This window comes from Pelophylax lessonae (genome assembly GCF_965119305.1).
Source record: "Pelophylax lessonae genome assembly, chromosome: 3".
Classification (NCBI taxonomy): Eukaryota; Metazoa; Chordata; class Amphibia; order Anura; family Ranidae; genus Pelophylax; species Pelophylax lessonae.
The window spans coordinates 36,377,383-36,394,153 of NC_138770.1; the positions used below are offsets into that span (position 1 = coordinate 36,377,383).

At 46.5% G+C, this 16,771-nt stretch overlaps 2 protein-coding genes across 2 annotated transcripts in view; one reads left to right on the forward strand and one right to left on the reverse strand.

The window, feature by feature from the left end:
- LOC309550702 (uncharacterized protein) overlaps positions 1 to 16,771 on the reverse strand; it is a 975,511-nt gene that overhangs the window by 845,887 nt on the left and 112,853 nt on the right. The gene's annotated exons all lie outside the window — the stretch shown is intronic.
- LOC309549980 (uncharacterized protein) overlaps positions 1 to 16,771 on the forward strand; it is a 94,754-nt gene that overhangs the window by 18,421 nt on the left and 59,562 nt on the right. The window lies entirely within an intron of this gene.

A 16,771-nucleotide genomic window follows, 5' to 3' on the forward strand; every position in this document is an offset into this window, starting at 1 on the left:
AATCCTTCCTTTCTTCCGAAACGTGTTTCGGAATTCCATCTTAATGAGGACATTGTCTTGCCTTCGTTGTGCACGAAGCCTAAACATCCACAGGAGGTGAGATTGCACTCTTTGGATGTTGTTCGGGCGATCAGGGTTTACCTTCGCTCGACTGAGTCTTTTCGTAAAACGGACTCCTTGTTTGTTCTTCCAGAGGGTCCTCGGAAGGGCATGGCGGCTTCGGCCTCTACCATCGCAAAATGGATCAGACAGACCATTGAACAGGCCTATGCCTTGCAGGGGAAGGTTCCCCCTGTGCCTGTGAAGGCGCACTCTACTAGATCTCTGAGTACGTCTTGGGCCTGTCGTCATGGGGCTTCTGTAGCCCAGGTGTGTAAGGCGGCGACTTGGTCGACCGTGCACACTTTCACAAAATTCTACAAAGTAGATGTTCGGGCATCGGCGGATGCTTCCTTTGGCCGCAAGGTTCTTAGTGCGGCTGTTCCCTAGGGTCCCTTGTTGGGGACTCCTGGCTGTTGGGATAAGTTTTGTATCCCCTGGTTTTTGCCTTTTCCTGGGTTGTTGCTCCTGTTGAGCACTTGTTTTTTTTTTGCTGTTGCCCAGCTGGTTTCCTTCCTTTGGTAAGGTTCCTTTCTTGATGTGGAAACTGCGTTGCCTTTCGGCGCGGATGTGTTTCCCACCCCTCATGTTTGCACTGCTTTGGGACGTCCCCATATGTGACGAATATGAAGAGGCGGCGACTGTCGGAGGACGTAAGAGAAAACGGAATTTTTGTAAAATTCCTTTCTCTGAGTCCTCCGACAGTCGCCGCCCCCGCCCCTCTTTTGGGGTTTGGTTGTATACTCTACTGCTATTCCACTAAAACTGAGATATGGTTGCAGGAAGTAGGAGGGTATTGACTGAGGGGACCACCCCTTGAGGGTGGGATATGTTGGATATGTTAAAAGCTTTATTAACATATTCTGTTGCCTAGCTACTCCTTCGGAGCAAAGTCTAATACCCCATATGTGACGAATATGAAGAGGCAGCGACTGTCGGAGGACTCAGAGAAAGGAATTTTACAGGTAAGATTTTACAAAAATTCCGTTTTTTTTTTTTACAAATTGCCGTATTAACAGGTTATTTCTCTCACACAGCACATGTATACTTGCAACTACACCCCAAAACACATTCTACTACTCCTCCTGAGTATGGCGATACCACATGTGTGAGACTTTTTCACAGCCTGGCCACATACAGAGGCCTAACATCCAAGTAGCAGCGTCCGGCATTCTAGGAGCATAAACTACACATATAATTTCCTGACAACCTATTGCACTTTTGAAGGCCCTGGAGCACCAGGACAATGGAAACCCCCATAAAATGACCCCATTTTGGAAAGCAAACACCCCAATGTATAATCTTTGAGGCATAATGAGTCTTTTGAACATGTCATTTTTTTCCACAAGTTTTTGGAATATGTGGAAAGAAAATGAAAATGCTTTTTTTTTTTTTACACAAAGTTGTCAATTTATGCAATATTTCTAACACATAGCATGTACATAGCAAAAATTGCACCCCAAAATACATTCTGCTACTTCTCCTGAGTATGCTGATACCACATGTGTGAGACTTTTTCACAGCCTGGCCACATACAGCGGCCCAACATTCAAGTAGCCCCGTCCGGCATTCTAGAAGCAGAAATTACACATATAATTTCCTGACAACCTATCGCACTTTTTTTTTTTTTTTTTCCAAACAGCGAGTTTATTGAAAAACAAGTGCAGTACAAACAGGATAGCAATGAAAAAAAAGCAGTACGGTTAACAGCCAACATCATAAATCGTGTACAACAATACAGGCATTTCACTTCAAACAATCATCGTGACATGTGAGGAACATATGCATCTGGTATGTTGGGTACAGTCCATTCATGCCCGGTAGCATATATTGATGCAATGGTAGGAGGACATGCGAACTTAGGGCCCCAGTGTGGCTACAGCCATATCCCGGACAATCCTATACATTCGTGTCCGGGCAACTCACCCATCTGTCCCAGATCTTATCGAACTTGGCAGGGTTCCCCCTATGCTTATATAGTAGTTTGTGGAAGGGGACAATGGTGTTAACCTCCCGTAGCCATTCACTAAAAGTTGGAGGGTCACTACGCATCCATGTCCTGGCTATTAATTTCCTGGCCACAAACAGCGTCTCCTGCAGAAAGATGGTTCATCTGAATTTGTTCATCTCCCCGTCCGGATAAACACCAAGGAGACACTGCTTGGGGTCCAGTTGTATAGGAGAACCCATCTTATCATGAAGAAAGGCTACCACCTGTTGCCAGTACCCTCCAATACGAGGACAGCTCCAAAGTAGGTGGAAAAAGGTGCCCGCATCCGCCTTGCAAAGTGGACAGTCCGGGTTCGGGTCAGAGTGGAACTTGGACAGTTTGATAGGTGTGAGGTAGGCCTGATAGATAATAAACGTTTGGGTAAGTCTATCCGACAATTTCGGTGACACCTGCCGACAGGTCTCCAGTGCCTCTCCCCATTCCTCATCCTCTATAGGCCCTACCTCCCTAGTCCAGCGGTCCTTCAGGCCATATGCTATCACAGTAGATGAGGGCTTGTGCAGCTCTGTGTAAAACAGGGAAATTAAGTGAGAAGGTTCCTGGCATTTGATCAGGTCTAGTAGCAACACAGAGTCCAGGCTCGGCGGAGCCCCGGAGAACTGGGCGCGGAACGCATGGGTCAGTTGTAAATACCTATAGTACATGTGGGTAGGGAGGGAGAACTGTGCTCGCAGGTCGGAGAAAGATCTCAGGGTACCCCCCGCCATTATATGTCTCAACAGGAACACACCCCGCCCGCTCCGCAAAGAGGAGTCAGGCAGTGAGCAGAACTCCTGAAGAGACCTATTGTGCCACAGTGGGGTGGAGTCATGAAGGGAAGGGCCCTGAAGCCTGTGCATCACCACCTCCCAAACCCGGCTGTAATGGAAGAGCAAGGACGTAGGGTCCATTTGCTCCACCGCTCCCCGTGTACTTCGTAGTATGGCAGTCAGTGGGTCCTGGGAGTGATGAGTCCACGCCTGGCACAACAAGATCAGGAACCTGTCTCTATCAGTCTTGTCAATATGGAACATCTGGGAGAGCTGTGATGCCAGATAGTAAAGGTTGAAATCCGGAAGCGCCAGGCCTCCCAGATCCGTTGGGTTTTTAAGCTTCCTCCAGGAGATCTTATGCCTGCTCGATCCCCAGACAAAGGCCTTGAGGAGCGACTCCAGTTGTTTGAAATGTTTCAGGGCTAGATATACGGGGGAGTGCCACACAGCATATAATACTTTGGGGAGGAGAACCATTTTGATCAAATTTACTCGACCCATGACCCCCAGGGGCAGTTTGGACCATACCTGAATTTTGGATTTTATCAGAGGGAACAGAGGCTGGATGTTGTCCGTGACATAGTCCCGTGGGTTCTTCGTCACCTGTACCCCCAGATATTTAAACCTGGGGACACATTTAAGGATCGGGTTCGCAGGAGTCACTGCTGAAGGGGCAACGTCTATAGGGAGTAGGGAAAAATAAAATGGTATCACTATCCCTGCGGACTCTATTTGTGCCCCAGAGTAACCGCTACAGGTGGGCGTGAACCAAATAGTGGGATTTTAAGGGTGAGGCTTGTATGGGTATATGTTTAAGATAAATAATTCAGAAACAAGATAAAATTATAATTTTTATTACAATTTATTAGTGACCCCTAGCACCTTTCAATGGTTCTATGTACATTTAAGTATCTTTGCGATATCAAGATGTATCACTGTATGTGATTGTTTTTATCGAATTTGTAATAAAAATTATAATTTTATCTTGTTTCTGAATTATTTATCTTAAACATATACCCATACAAGCCTCACCCTTAAAATCCCACTATTTGGTTCACGCCCACCTGTAGCGGTTACTCTGGGGCACAAATAGAGTCCGCAGGGATAGTGATACCATTTTATTTTTCCTTGTTCAATGTATCAATAGGGATGTGGTGTTGGCTTGCTGGGTACATTGGCCAGTTTAGGCATGGCACCTTCCTTTTCTTGTATGTCTATAGGGAGTACTTGTGTTTTATCCCAATTGATCTGGAGGCCGGAAAATCTCCCGAAGCGTTCAATAAGGGAAAGGGCTGACTGCAGGGAGTTATCCGGGTCCTCCAGATAAAGCAGGGTATCATCTGCGTACATGCTGATCTTTTCCGTGAGGGAGCCTTTACGGAAGCCACGGATATCAGGGTGGTCCCTAATGGCAATTGCTAGAGGTTCTGCCGCCAGGGCATAGAGCAGGGGGGACAGGGGACACCCCTGGCGGGTGCCCCTGGAAAGGGAAAACTCCGACGAGGTCCATCCGTTAGCCAGGACCTTCGCGACCGGCGCACTGTATAGTAGCTGAACCCATCTCGTGAATTTAGGTCCAAAGCCGTATCGCCCGAGGCATGCCCACAAGAAGGGCCACTCAACCGAATCGAAAGCTTTGGCCGTGTCCAGTGTCACCACAACCCTCCTCCCTGAATTGTCATGATCGGCTTGAAGGTTCATGAAGAGGCGACACAGATTAAAAGCAGTGTTCCTACCAGGCATAAAACCTGCCTGGTCAGGGTGGATGAGGGTCAGTATAACTTGATTGAGGCGGATAGACAGAATTTTAGTAAGGATTTTCACATCTACCTGGAGGAGGGAGATGGGGCGATAAGATTCCGGAAGGTGGGGATCTTTACCTGGCTTAGGGATAAGAACTATCAGTGCCTCTCTCATTGTCGGGGGGAGCTCTCGGTCTTCAAAGAGTTGGTTAAAAAGTGCCAGGAGCTTGGGTAAAAGGAGCTCCGAGTATTGGGCATAAAATTCCACTGGGAGTCCATCTAGTCCTGGGGACTTCGATCTAGGGAACCTGGACACAGCCTCCACAATCTCATGCTCGGTGAGTGGCGCCTCCAACAACGCCACCTGTTCGGGCGACAGCTGCGAAAAATCGACCGTCTGTAGAAAAGAGTGCATGTCCGAGTGGTCAGCTGGGGCACGAGAGGTATAAAGGTCACTGAAAAAAGTGCGGAACCTGTCCGCAACCTGTGGGGGGTCCGTCAGGGGTGCGCCACAATCAGTCGTCAGGGAGAATACAACCGGGGGGTGGTCCTCACAGTGAACTAGGTAAGCAAGAAGCTTTCCCGCACGTTCGCCATGAGCGAACAGTCGTTGCCTCTGAAAGAATAATTTCGTCTTCGCTCGTTCATACTCTAACTGGGACACCAGCTTGGATGTCAGCTTGTATTGTGATTCATAGGCCTGAGACGGGTCCGCCAAATAAGCGCTCTCGGCCGAGGCGAGGTTGGCCGTTGCCCAGGAGTAGGCCGCCGCCGAGTCTGCCTTAATAGCCTTGACTCGAGACTGCAGGGTGGTTCTGGCGTGCAACTTGAAGGCTTCCCACACTGTCCCCGGGGAGGCAGTGCGGTCGTTGTCTGCGAAGAACTGACACCAGGAGTCTGCAAGCCCGCTGTACTCAGCCAGCAGGGTCAACCACGCCGGGTTGAGCCTCCATGTCAGCGGCGGCCGACTGTGGGGCAAAGACAACACCACCCAATAAGGACAGTGATCCGACAGAGATCTAGGGGAAAACCCAGCCTTAAGTAATCTAGGGAGCAGGGGCCGGGACACCAGTATCAGGTCAATTCTAGACATAGTATGATGGGAGGCCGAGAAACAGGAGAACGATCGCTGGGAGGGGTACAGTGCACGCCACGTGTCCTGAAGACCAAAACTATCCATCATCCTGGCAAATCTGGTGCCGCCGACCGGGGCCCGTGGCTGGAGTGCGGTACCTAGTCTATCCAGGGTAGGATCTAGGACATTGTTGAAATCACTGACCCACACAGCCGGTAAGGCCGGGTGCTGAGCCATAAAGGTAAAGCCCTCCAGCAAGACAGAGCCACGGAACGGAGGTGGTATATAATAAGCCAGTATGAGCATAGGTTCACCAAATACAGAGACCCGTAGGAAAACATATCTACCATGGGGGTCGACATGAGACTCCAGAAGCTGAAAATGAATGGGCTTCGCCACCAATACAGCCACTCCTCGGGAATGGGAGGTGTAAGCCGAGTGGTAGACCCACCCCACCCATGGGCGTTTAAGTGATAGCTGCATACCGCCATCAAGATGCGTCTCGACTAAAACCAATATGTCCGCCCGCAGCTGCTTGAGAGTGTTAAATATGGCCGTCCTCTTAATCTTATCCCTCATACCCCGTACGTTCCACGTTGAAATTTTCAAGGTGGCCGTACCCATTGAACCAGACAAACAAATATTTGAGCTCCCGGGATCCCAGCCACAGCCCCACTACCCAGGAAAGGACAGCTGTAGACAGGGAGCCACAGAGGGCACATCATGGTTATGATAAAATACACGAGTGGTACCTTCATGAAAACATCAATAACATGTCCGTATTTGTATAGAAAAAATTGTTGTACTAACTGCAAAACTTCAGCCCCCCACCCTGCCCTGCACCATCTCCAACTCGTGCGGGCTTGGATCCCCAAAAAACCCAACAAAAATAGAGTCCCTGAGACAGTCTTAACACAGCATAAGGACCAAAAAAAGGAGGATTGCAGGGTCCATCCGCCCGTCAAACACAGCCCCCCGAAAGGTGCTGTGCGCAGAGGGACGGCACGACCAGTTACAAACAGGGGCATACTAAAGGGTAGAAAAAAATGAAACAGGGAACATACACCTGATACTGGGGGGCAGCTATCTGCTGCCATAACCCCAGTATTTAGCTTTAAATGGCCGATGTATATAGTCGTTAGGCGGTCGGTAAGTGGTTGCATGTATATAGCAAAAATTATACCCCAAAATACATTCTGCTACTCCTCCTAATTATGGCAATACCACACGTGTGAGACTTTTACATAAAATGCACATCTAATTTCCTGACAACCTATCATTTTTGAAGGCCCCTCACATTTTTAACACATAGCATGTACATAGCAATAAATACATTACAAAATACATTCTATAAAGGAAAGTGTAAAAAAAAAAATATTACCTGTGGTTGTAGTAGTGCAGTTGTCCACAGAGGAGAGCATTAGTCCAGGCAGCAGGCAGGGACATGCTTAGCGATGACAATAGCAATTTTCCAGGCAGCAGGCAAGAATATAGTCTATAGTCTGGGATATTGTCAGCACAGCCGCAGCATTTGTCCAAATGAATTTTCCAGGCAGAGACATGGTCAGCACAGCCATAATATTGGTCCCGGTACACTGCAGACAATCATTGTACCACTCTCCAGCTAATATAATGCAGCAGGCAGAGGCATGATGGTAGTAAGCTGAGGGCCTTGGTCAGGTGAGACCTGGGGACAGGGCTAGAGGCTTCTCCCACCCAAATCTCTTTGAAGCCTCCGGACTCCAGACCCTAATCCGGAATTTACGGAACCCAGAGAGAACCAAAAAAATTGGTTTTCTCTATCCGGAAAAACAACTCTGGAGCCCCTCACATATGTGAGACCCCTGTGTACTACAGTAGCAGGGGGGCGACAGATCAGTTCAAGCGGTAGGCAGAAGAATAGTCGGTAAAACAAGCCAGGGTCAGTTCACGTGCAAGCAATCCAATCGGCAGGCAGAAGAGTAGTTGAAAAACAGTCCAGGGTCAGTTCACAGGGAAGCAATCCAAACAGTAAGAAGAAGCGTAATCGGTAAAACAAGCCAGTGTCAGTTCACGTGAAAGCAGTCCAAACAGTAGGCAGAGGCATAGTGGAAAAACAGGCCAGGGTCAGTTTATGTGGAAGGCAGTGACATGAGAAAAATTGGTCAGCACAGATGAAAACGGGGAAATGGGCTAGTAATTTATGAATGTATGGTACCGTGTGAAGCATTCTCCAATGCACAGGCCAGGTTGGGAGGGACAGTACCGACAATAGAAGCTGGTGTCTTTACGAAACCCCCTTTTGCTGCACACACGGCATCTTTTTTGGCGTCTTCGGCCTCCTTCAGATGGTGGAAGGTAGTCTGGGAAGTGGCGCTCACTAAGTCGGCTAACAGCCTCAGAGCGAAGGTTTTCTTGGGGGAGTCCTTGTGGGTAGACGAGGGTCGTGATAATTTCTTCAATGTATTTTAGGAAGGGGATGGGGCTTTCAGTGGATTTGGAGTAGATAACATAAGAGTTATAAAAGGCCAATTGAAATAAATAAATTGCAACCTTCTTATACCAGAATCGGGACTTCCTTGTGGCCAAGTAGGGCTGAATCATCTGGTCGTTAAAATCCACCCCCCCCCCCCCCATAATCCTGCACACATGATGGTTTTTGGATGGGACCTCTTCTTCTCCGAACCTCCACTGTGGTGTCGTCATGAATGGTGGACATCATGTAAACATTTCGGCTATCCTTCCATCTCAAGGCCAGCACCTCGTTGTTTCTCAGGGCTGCTATTTCCCCCTTCCTCAGTCTTTTATTTACTAAGGACTGTGGGAAGCCCTTCCTGTTCTTCCTGGTGGTTCCGCAGGCCAGGGTTCCTTCAAGGTAGAGATGTCTGAAGAGGGGCAGGCTGGTATAAAAATTATCTAGGTAAAGGTGGTAGCCTTTCCTCAGCAGTGGGTACGCCAGGTCCCATACAACTTTTCCATTTGTGCCCATGTAGGCTGGGCAGTCAGGGGGATTGAGCTGGGAATCTCTTCCTTCGTATATGCGGAACGCATACAGATATCCCGTAGCTCTGTCGCACAATTTGTATAGTTTGACCCCATATTTGGATCTTTTGCTTGGAATGTATTGCTTTATTCCAAGCCGGCCTGTGAAGTGTAGCAGGGAGTCATCTACACAAATGTTTTGATCTGGGACGTAAAGTTCTGCAAAACTTTGGGAAAGAAAATTTATGAGGGGGCGAATTTTATACAGCTTGTCAAAATTTGGATGATTTTGGGGGGGGCACTGGCTGTTGTCACTAAAATGAAGGAAGCGCATGATGATTTCATACCTGGACCTGGACATTAGGGCAGAATATATGGGCATAATGTGTATGGGGTGGGTGGACCAATAGGCATGTCCTTCATTTTTTTTTGTAACCCCCATGTTTATGGTGAGGCCCAAAAACATTTTAAATTCCTCCAAAGTTAAATCTCTCCACTCAAACGGATGGGAATAGGAAGATTGGGGGTTGTTAGCAATAAACTGCTGGGCATACAGATTCGTTTGGTCCACGACATATTGCAGAAAATCATTGGGCAAAAATAAATGGAGAAAATCAATAAAAGAAAAATTTTCTGTATTGGCCTGCACACCTGGCTGTGCGGTAAAAGGGGGAATATTTGCCGATCAAGAGTTGGAGGGCAGCCATCTTGGGTTGGCAAGAGCATCTGGGAGGTGGATAGTGGCCCTGGCTCTTGGGGGATGTGACACTCCAGTGCTGGTAGAAGGGGGATTTGAAATTGGGAGTGATGCCACAGCGCTGGTGCTGGGCCTGGGCATTCGCTCCTGGGGTGTTTCGCTGGGGGCAGAGCGGGTACTGGGCCTGGGCATAGGATCCTGGGGTGTACTGGTGGTGGCAGTGCTGGTGCTGGGCATAGGATCCTGGGGTTTATCCCTTGTGGCTGCCCGGTTTCCAGAGCGCCGTGCCCTTTTGGGAGGGACCCATTCTTCCTCCGAGTCCATCTCCGATCCGCTACTGTTAGCAACTTCAAATTCCGAATCGGATTCAGAATTGGATTCGGATACTGATGACAGCTCCCCGGTGCCCTCATTATCCATAGAGATTATCTCAAACGCCTCCTCGCTGCTGTACAAACTTTTGGACATTTTGGCTGTGCGACGGGTGACTGCGGATGATCACTGATGAGTGGCAGGTGACGGATAGGTGGCAGGCAGGTGACGGATAGGTGGCAGGTGACAGATAGGTGGCAGGTGACGGTCACTGATGGGGTGACAGATGACGAACACTGATGGGGTGACAGGTGACGCTGATTGATGGGGTGACAGATGACGATCACTGATGGGGTGACAAGTGACGATGACTGATGGGGTGACAGGTGACGGTGATTGATGGGGTGACAGGTGACGGGCGCTGGTCACCGATGGGTGACAGGTGCACCGCTGGCGATACTGTTGGCAGTCTCTGGTGACAGGTGCGCTTTATAGGTAGTGATTTTATGCACTGATGGTGACAGGTGACTGTTGGGTGACAGGTGAAATTGGGGGGGGCTGGTGACACTTTTTTTTACACTGAAAAACACAGATCAGCAACTCACTGTTTCTGGCTCTCCTCTCCTCACACTGGAAACGGTGTGTGAGGGAAGATGAGCTAGTAACAGTGAGTTACTGCTCTTTGTTTACATTTGTGATGGGCTGTGAATGGCTTCACAACTCATCACATCGTAATCAGCCACTGTCATTGGCTGTTTTTTACTGTCGGTGACTAGCTATGTTCCTAGGGAACACATAGCCACCAACATGACCGCGCTGCGCGCTCCCGATCGCGCATGCGCGGTCTTCTGCCGCTTCTACTGTTGTGATCGGCTATGTCATTGCAACATATCCGATCACGTGGGAAACAGCCATGCCTATTGGCTGTTTCCCCCCTGCCGGTGACCGGCTGTGTCCCGTGGACACTGGCAGTGCACGTCGGCGTGCCCGCGATCGCGCGCCTGCCATGCATTTACTGGGTCACGTCATATGACGTCCGCCCAGGATAATAGCCTCACCGTCCCGCCGTCATATGACGGCGGGCGGGCGGTAAGTGGTTAATGTAGTATAATTCAGTGCGTTACTGCACGTTTAACTAAGTACATTTCTGTGCATTAGTGCATGTTTAACGCAGTATATTTCAGTGCCTTAGTGCAGTGGTCCTCAACTCCGGTCCTCAGGGCCCACTAACAGGCCAGATTTTAAGTATTACGTTGGGGAGATGCAGACTAGAGTACTGCAATCACTGAGCAGCAAATTATATCCCCTGGGATGTATTTCCGTTATCTTGCAAACCTGGCCTGTTAGTGGGCCCTGAGGACCAGGGTTGAGGACCACTGCCTTAGTGCATGTTTAACACAGTATATTTCAGTGCATGTTTAACACAGTATATTTCAGTGCCTTAGTGCACGTTTAACGCAGTGTATTTCTGTGCATTACTGCATGTTTAATGTAGTATATTTCTTTAGGAGTAGTACGTGGCTGGGAGGAGGCAGTTCCAGATACTGTAATCCTCAGTGACCCCGAGGAGTCTGCTTCTTATGCCTCCGCAAACTTGCGGTTATCAAGTGCTGGAGGCCAATGGAGAGAGGGCTTCCCTTGCAGCTAAATTCCAGACTCCCCTGGAGGTGAGACAGGAAGAGTCAGGCCCAAAGTAGCACAGGTCACCTGCAGAGTTGCTTGCAGAAAAGGGCTTCAGGAACACAGCTGTTGTGCTGCGGGGCTACTGCAGGCAGGTGGCACCTGTGAGATGTAGCAGGTAACTAGGGTCGGTGCCAGGTGGGTAGCAGAGGAGACAAAGCCGAGGCCAAAGCCAGGGATCGAGCTGGAGACAGATCTGGAACAAGCTGAGTCGGTAACCAGGAATCACAGGAAACACAGGAACGTTGATCGCAGCTGAAGATCAAACAGTACTTTTGACAAGGACTGGCACCCTTATAAAGGCCCAGGAGAGGTGCTGGCGGAGATGCTGGGTCCTAGATCCATTCACCTGCTCTGTTCGGATGCTGGGTCCTACAGTCCTCTTGCTATTGTTGCCCTTACAGCAGTGCATGGGCTCCCTTATGCTTCAAAGCATGCGAAAGGACCCAAGAATACGTTGCATCAAAGAGAAGGATTGCTATTGGTTGGCAGCTCTCCTTGACCACCCTTACAAGGGGAAAGTCTCAGAACTCATCCTGTCCCCACAGAGGGTGCAGAAGATGAAATCTCTTCAGGACAACTTAAAGAGGAGTTTAATACTTTTCCTGACTCTGGTTGGATACAGTGTCATGGAAAACATAGTTTTCAGGCTTCTGTTGGTCAAGAGAGAAGCCGTGGGTAAGTTGGCCGCCTAAGTGATGCATTTCAGAAATTTTTTCGTCCTCGCCACGGGGGTTTCAGCTTCCCCATCCCATTGGCAGGATCTGCATCATATGGTGGATGATTATCCAGGAGCTAAAACAGAGATGGAGAGTTTTCCAGTTGATGATCCACTGGGTTACTGGGTCATGAGAATAGACCACTGGCCAGAACCTGCCCAGTATGCAATTGAGTTGCTGGGCTGCCCTGCATCCAGAGTGCTTTCCGAACAGGCATTCAGTGCTGCTGGAGGTTTTGTTACTGATAATAGAATGCGTCTGTCCACAGGCTCGTGGACCATCTGAAAGTTATCAAAATTAATTTTGCAAGACTTCTAGGCTGCCTAGCGTTGTGGGTGTTTATTTCATCTGGAAGAATTTTTAGGTGTAGGTTTCATGGGCACAATTAACACCCAAATACCAATATTTACGCACCTGTTTGTGCATATCATTTCAGTTTTTGACAGCAAGGCCAATTCTTGCTTTCATCAAGAGTACCTTTTAGAGGGTTTTAGTGTGAAGGCGCCACCGAAACCCAAAGACCAATTTTTTCACACCTGTTACTTCTATCCAAAGTCTGCGGAAGAGACACCAGAATTTATCCAACAAAATCTCTAATTTTGTTCCCAGTACACTATATTGTGGGCTCATCATACAGACTGGGTCCCAAAATCATGGTTTACAAAATAAAGCTTGCAGGGACACTGTCATTCTTTGGTTTTATAAATGCAATTATTGCTGCAGCAGCTTCTATACACAGTACAGATGCGTCACTTTACAGGTAGACTACAGGGACCCCCCCATGCACTGTATTGAAAGGCATTTTTCATTTTTATTGTTATTTCTCATTTTTATGGCTTCACTTTAAGCATTAGTAAATCCCTGATTATTTAAAAATGACTTTTTTACAAACTTTTAGTTCATTGATACGTGTCCCCCGGGGCAGTGCCTGGACCCCCATAACCATTGTATTCCCAATTGCTTGCATATAAGGCCTTCAAAATGGGCACTTTTTTTACAGTTCGGGTCCCATAGACTTCAATGGGGTTCGTTATTTGGTTACGAACATTCGTGATGTTCGAAAGTTCTAGTGCGAACTGAACAGGGTGTCGTGTGGCCCATCCCTAATGTCTTTATATGCAATGCCTTTATATGCTTAGTTGAAAGAGGAATGCCAATGTTCCACATCCCTATCTGAGGCAAGATTCGAATCCCATGCCCTCATATAAGGGAATCGATTAGAAGAGTCCAGCAGCAGCCTATAAATAATAGATATGCCTCCTTTGAGCCTGCCTCCATAGAGAGTGACCTTGGGATCTGAAGTCACAGATGCCATACTAAAGAGGAGAAGAATGTATTTTGGGGTGCAGTCACCATGCCTCTTATTAAATACCTTGGAATGTCTACTTTCCAAAAAGGGGTCATTTGGGGGTATGTATACTGTCCTGGCTTTTTGATTTCCCAAGAAATGTGAGTACATCAGGTGTGATCAATTTTCAATGATTGGTACCATGGCTTGTAGCTTCATGCCCAAAATTTGCATTTTAACATGTGTGCAAAAATAATGCAAAAACAGCTCTGGCAGTGAAAGGGTTAATGTGAGCTAGATGGGATCACTCTGCTGTGGTCACATTCTAAACATTAGAGCTCCCTCTAGGTGCAGCCTGGTATTAACATTGCTAGGAGGTCTATTCTCTGCTACATATCTTTATATAAGCGTCTCCTGACATTTAGAAGTTTACTCATAAAAAATCTGCACAGTAATTCGCCCAATAAAAACACATGTACATTCCTTCTGTGTGAATGGGGGTTGAATAAAAAAAATGTTATTTGGCTTTCTGCTGTGCTGGTCAAATGTTTGACATTGGTTTAAAATTGAAAATGTTGCATTAAGCCACTAGATGGCATTCATTTCTATAATACTTAGTGCCATCTATTGGACAGATATGGTATCTTCTGTTATAAATCAATGGTGGGTTTAATATTTTTGATTGAATTAATTTATGTTCTCTGATTTCTACTGTACTCATGTAACCACAAAGGAAATGAGAGGGACTATTTTAAAACAATAAAAGCTGGAAGAATGTGACATTCATTTGCCCAACAAATATGACAATCCTGCCACATTCAAGGTAATACAGTGATTTCTATGATCATCAGATCCATCTAGTGACAATTACATGTAATTTTTCCTGAAATACCTCAATCAGAAAGAATAGTGCAATACTGCACTATGGACACTAGATGGAGCAAAAGATCATAGAAAGGAATGTATGACGTAAAATATAACAACATTTCTCAAGACTGGATGAAAGCTTCTCACATTTTGCACAAATAGCTTTAAAAACAGACAAAAAGTGTTGGTGAAATCTTACACCACAAAATGTACTCAGCCAATGAGAGGTAATTGGGACGGTACTCACCGTCACTGGGAGTGAAAGACAGACACTATGTGATAGATACCTAATGGACACTGAGAATTTGGCTTGGAATGCTTCAAATGGGGTCTATATTTACACTTATGCTCATGTGTATTGTACTTCAATGGCAAAGACAGGCTCTCCCTATTGTTTGTGTATTGAGATCAGTGTTAATTTTGGCAGCAAATTTCAATTTAGTTTTAGTCTTAGTCTTAGGACTAAAATGGCATTTTAGTTTTAGTCCCATTTTAGTCTTCTGCAAGTGTTTTAGTTTTAGTCGTATTTAGTCGACTAAAACTCCAGTATATTTTAGTCGACTAAAACGCCCTACATTTTAGTCGACTAAAACTCATTTTAGTCATCTATAATCAAATGGGTGTAGTGCAATTGTAATTTGTAATGCATTATTTAAGCATTTCTCTACAATTTCCAAACTCATTATATACTACTGCTGGTCCTGGAGTGAAAAATCTAATATGTTATTATTTATGCTTTGAGCATGCAACAGTGTTAATTTTTGGCAGCAAATTTCGATTTAGTTTTAGTTATAGTCTTTTGACTAAAATGCCATTTTAGTTTTAGTCGTATTTTAGTCTTAAGACTAAAATGCCATTTTAGTTTTAGTCGTATTTTAGTCATCTGAATTGTGTTAGTCGACGAAAACGTTTTAGTCGGTTTTAGTCGACGAAATTAACACTGATTGAGATGTGTTGTGGATTCTGTTAAGCATGTCTGTTCCATTGTTAAATGTTAATGAACTCGCATATTGTGTCTGTCCAGATGACTAGATAATTAGTTCAGGTTAATTATACTTCTGTATACAATTACATCTGCATATGATAATGTAATCAGGCAACCCCTGACCTGATGTGGTAATTTGATCAGGAGGGGGATGTGCTCATGTGTGTATAAATTGAGCGTGAAACTGTTAAACAAAGGAGAAGGTTCCAAAACGTATACAAGCTAAGTTGTCGGCTAGCTTTGTATGGGGGCGGCTGGGAAAAATCTGATATCTATGTTCACGACTGGGAGGAAGCCGTATACTGACGGAAGTCCACAAGTACATTGTGGGTTGCGGTTCCGTTACAGTAATGATTCCATTTTTAATTTTCTCCTGCTATCAACGGCCAACACCGTACAACACTTCACTAATGTCTTTGGTAATCTCTGATCTTCTTCTTATGAAGTGTTTCTTACATGATGAAGATCAGCCATGAAGTATATCTGAGGTGTATATCAGGGTGTGCTTCTTCCCCCACATGAGAGCTGTGATGTCCAGAAACATTCATATAGAAGATATTTCCCACACTTAAGGCACTAATACACCTCGAGGGTTGTGTGGGATCCCTGATGTACAGGAAGACAAGACTTCAGTGAAGAACGATTCCCTCACTCAGGACAGGAAAGTGGCTTCTTCCCTGTGTGAGATCTCTGATGTCTGTAAAGATGGGACTTTTGTGAAAAACATTTCCAACACTCAGAACAGGAATACGGCTTCTCCCCCGTGTGAGATTTCTGATGTCTGCAAAGATTGAACTTCTGTGAAAAACATTTCCCGCACTCAGGACAGCAATACGGCTTCTCCCCTGTGTGAGACATCTGATGTATGCATAGACTGGACTTCACTGAAAAACATTTCCCACACTCAGGACAGGAATAAGGTTTCTCCCCCATGTGAGATCTCTGATGCTTGTAAAGACTGGACTTTTCTGAAAAACATTTCCCGCACTCAGAACAGGAATACAGCTTCTGCGCTGTGTGAGTTCTCTGATGCTTGTAAAGACTGGACTTCTCTGAAAAACATTTCCCGCACTCAGAACAGGAAAACCTCTCATCTGTTGGAAGGATGGCAGCGTCCCTCACAGTTTGAGGTTCCTCAGGATAAGAGGAATATGATGGTCCATCTACACTGTGTGGTGCCGGATGGACATTTGAGGTAGCCGGGTTTTCTCCTGGAATATACTGTGTGATGTCCTCATCTACTTTACAGTCTGGAGACAAAGTGAGACAATCCTCTGAGGTTTTCCTCATCTCCCGTCCATGTACTAAAATAGAAACAAAAAGATTATTACTAGACATGAGCAGATTGGTTTCCCTAAACCAGGACTCCGCCCACATCAGGCAGCTTTGTCTCTGAGGATCTTACAATTCCACCCTCAAGGTAACTAGTAAATGGGTCCTCTGATCTCCTACCAGTTCATTTCTTTATTCATGGACCTTAGTCAGAGAGTGACAGTGATGAGGGGATTAGAACGAGTGTCTCCACCCCCTCTATCACTCATTGATTTCTTCCCAACACAAGAAGCCCCACCAGAGGTCAGAGA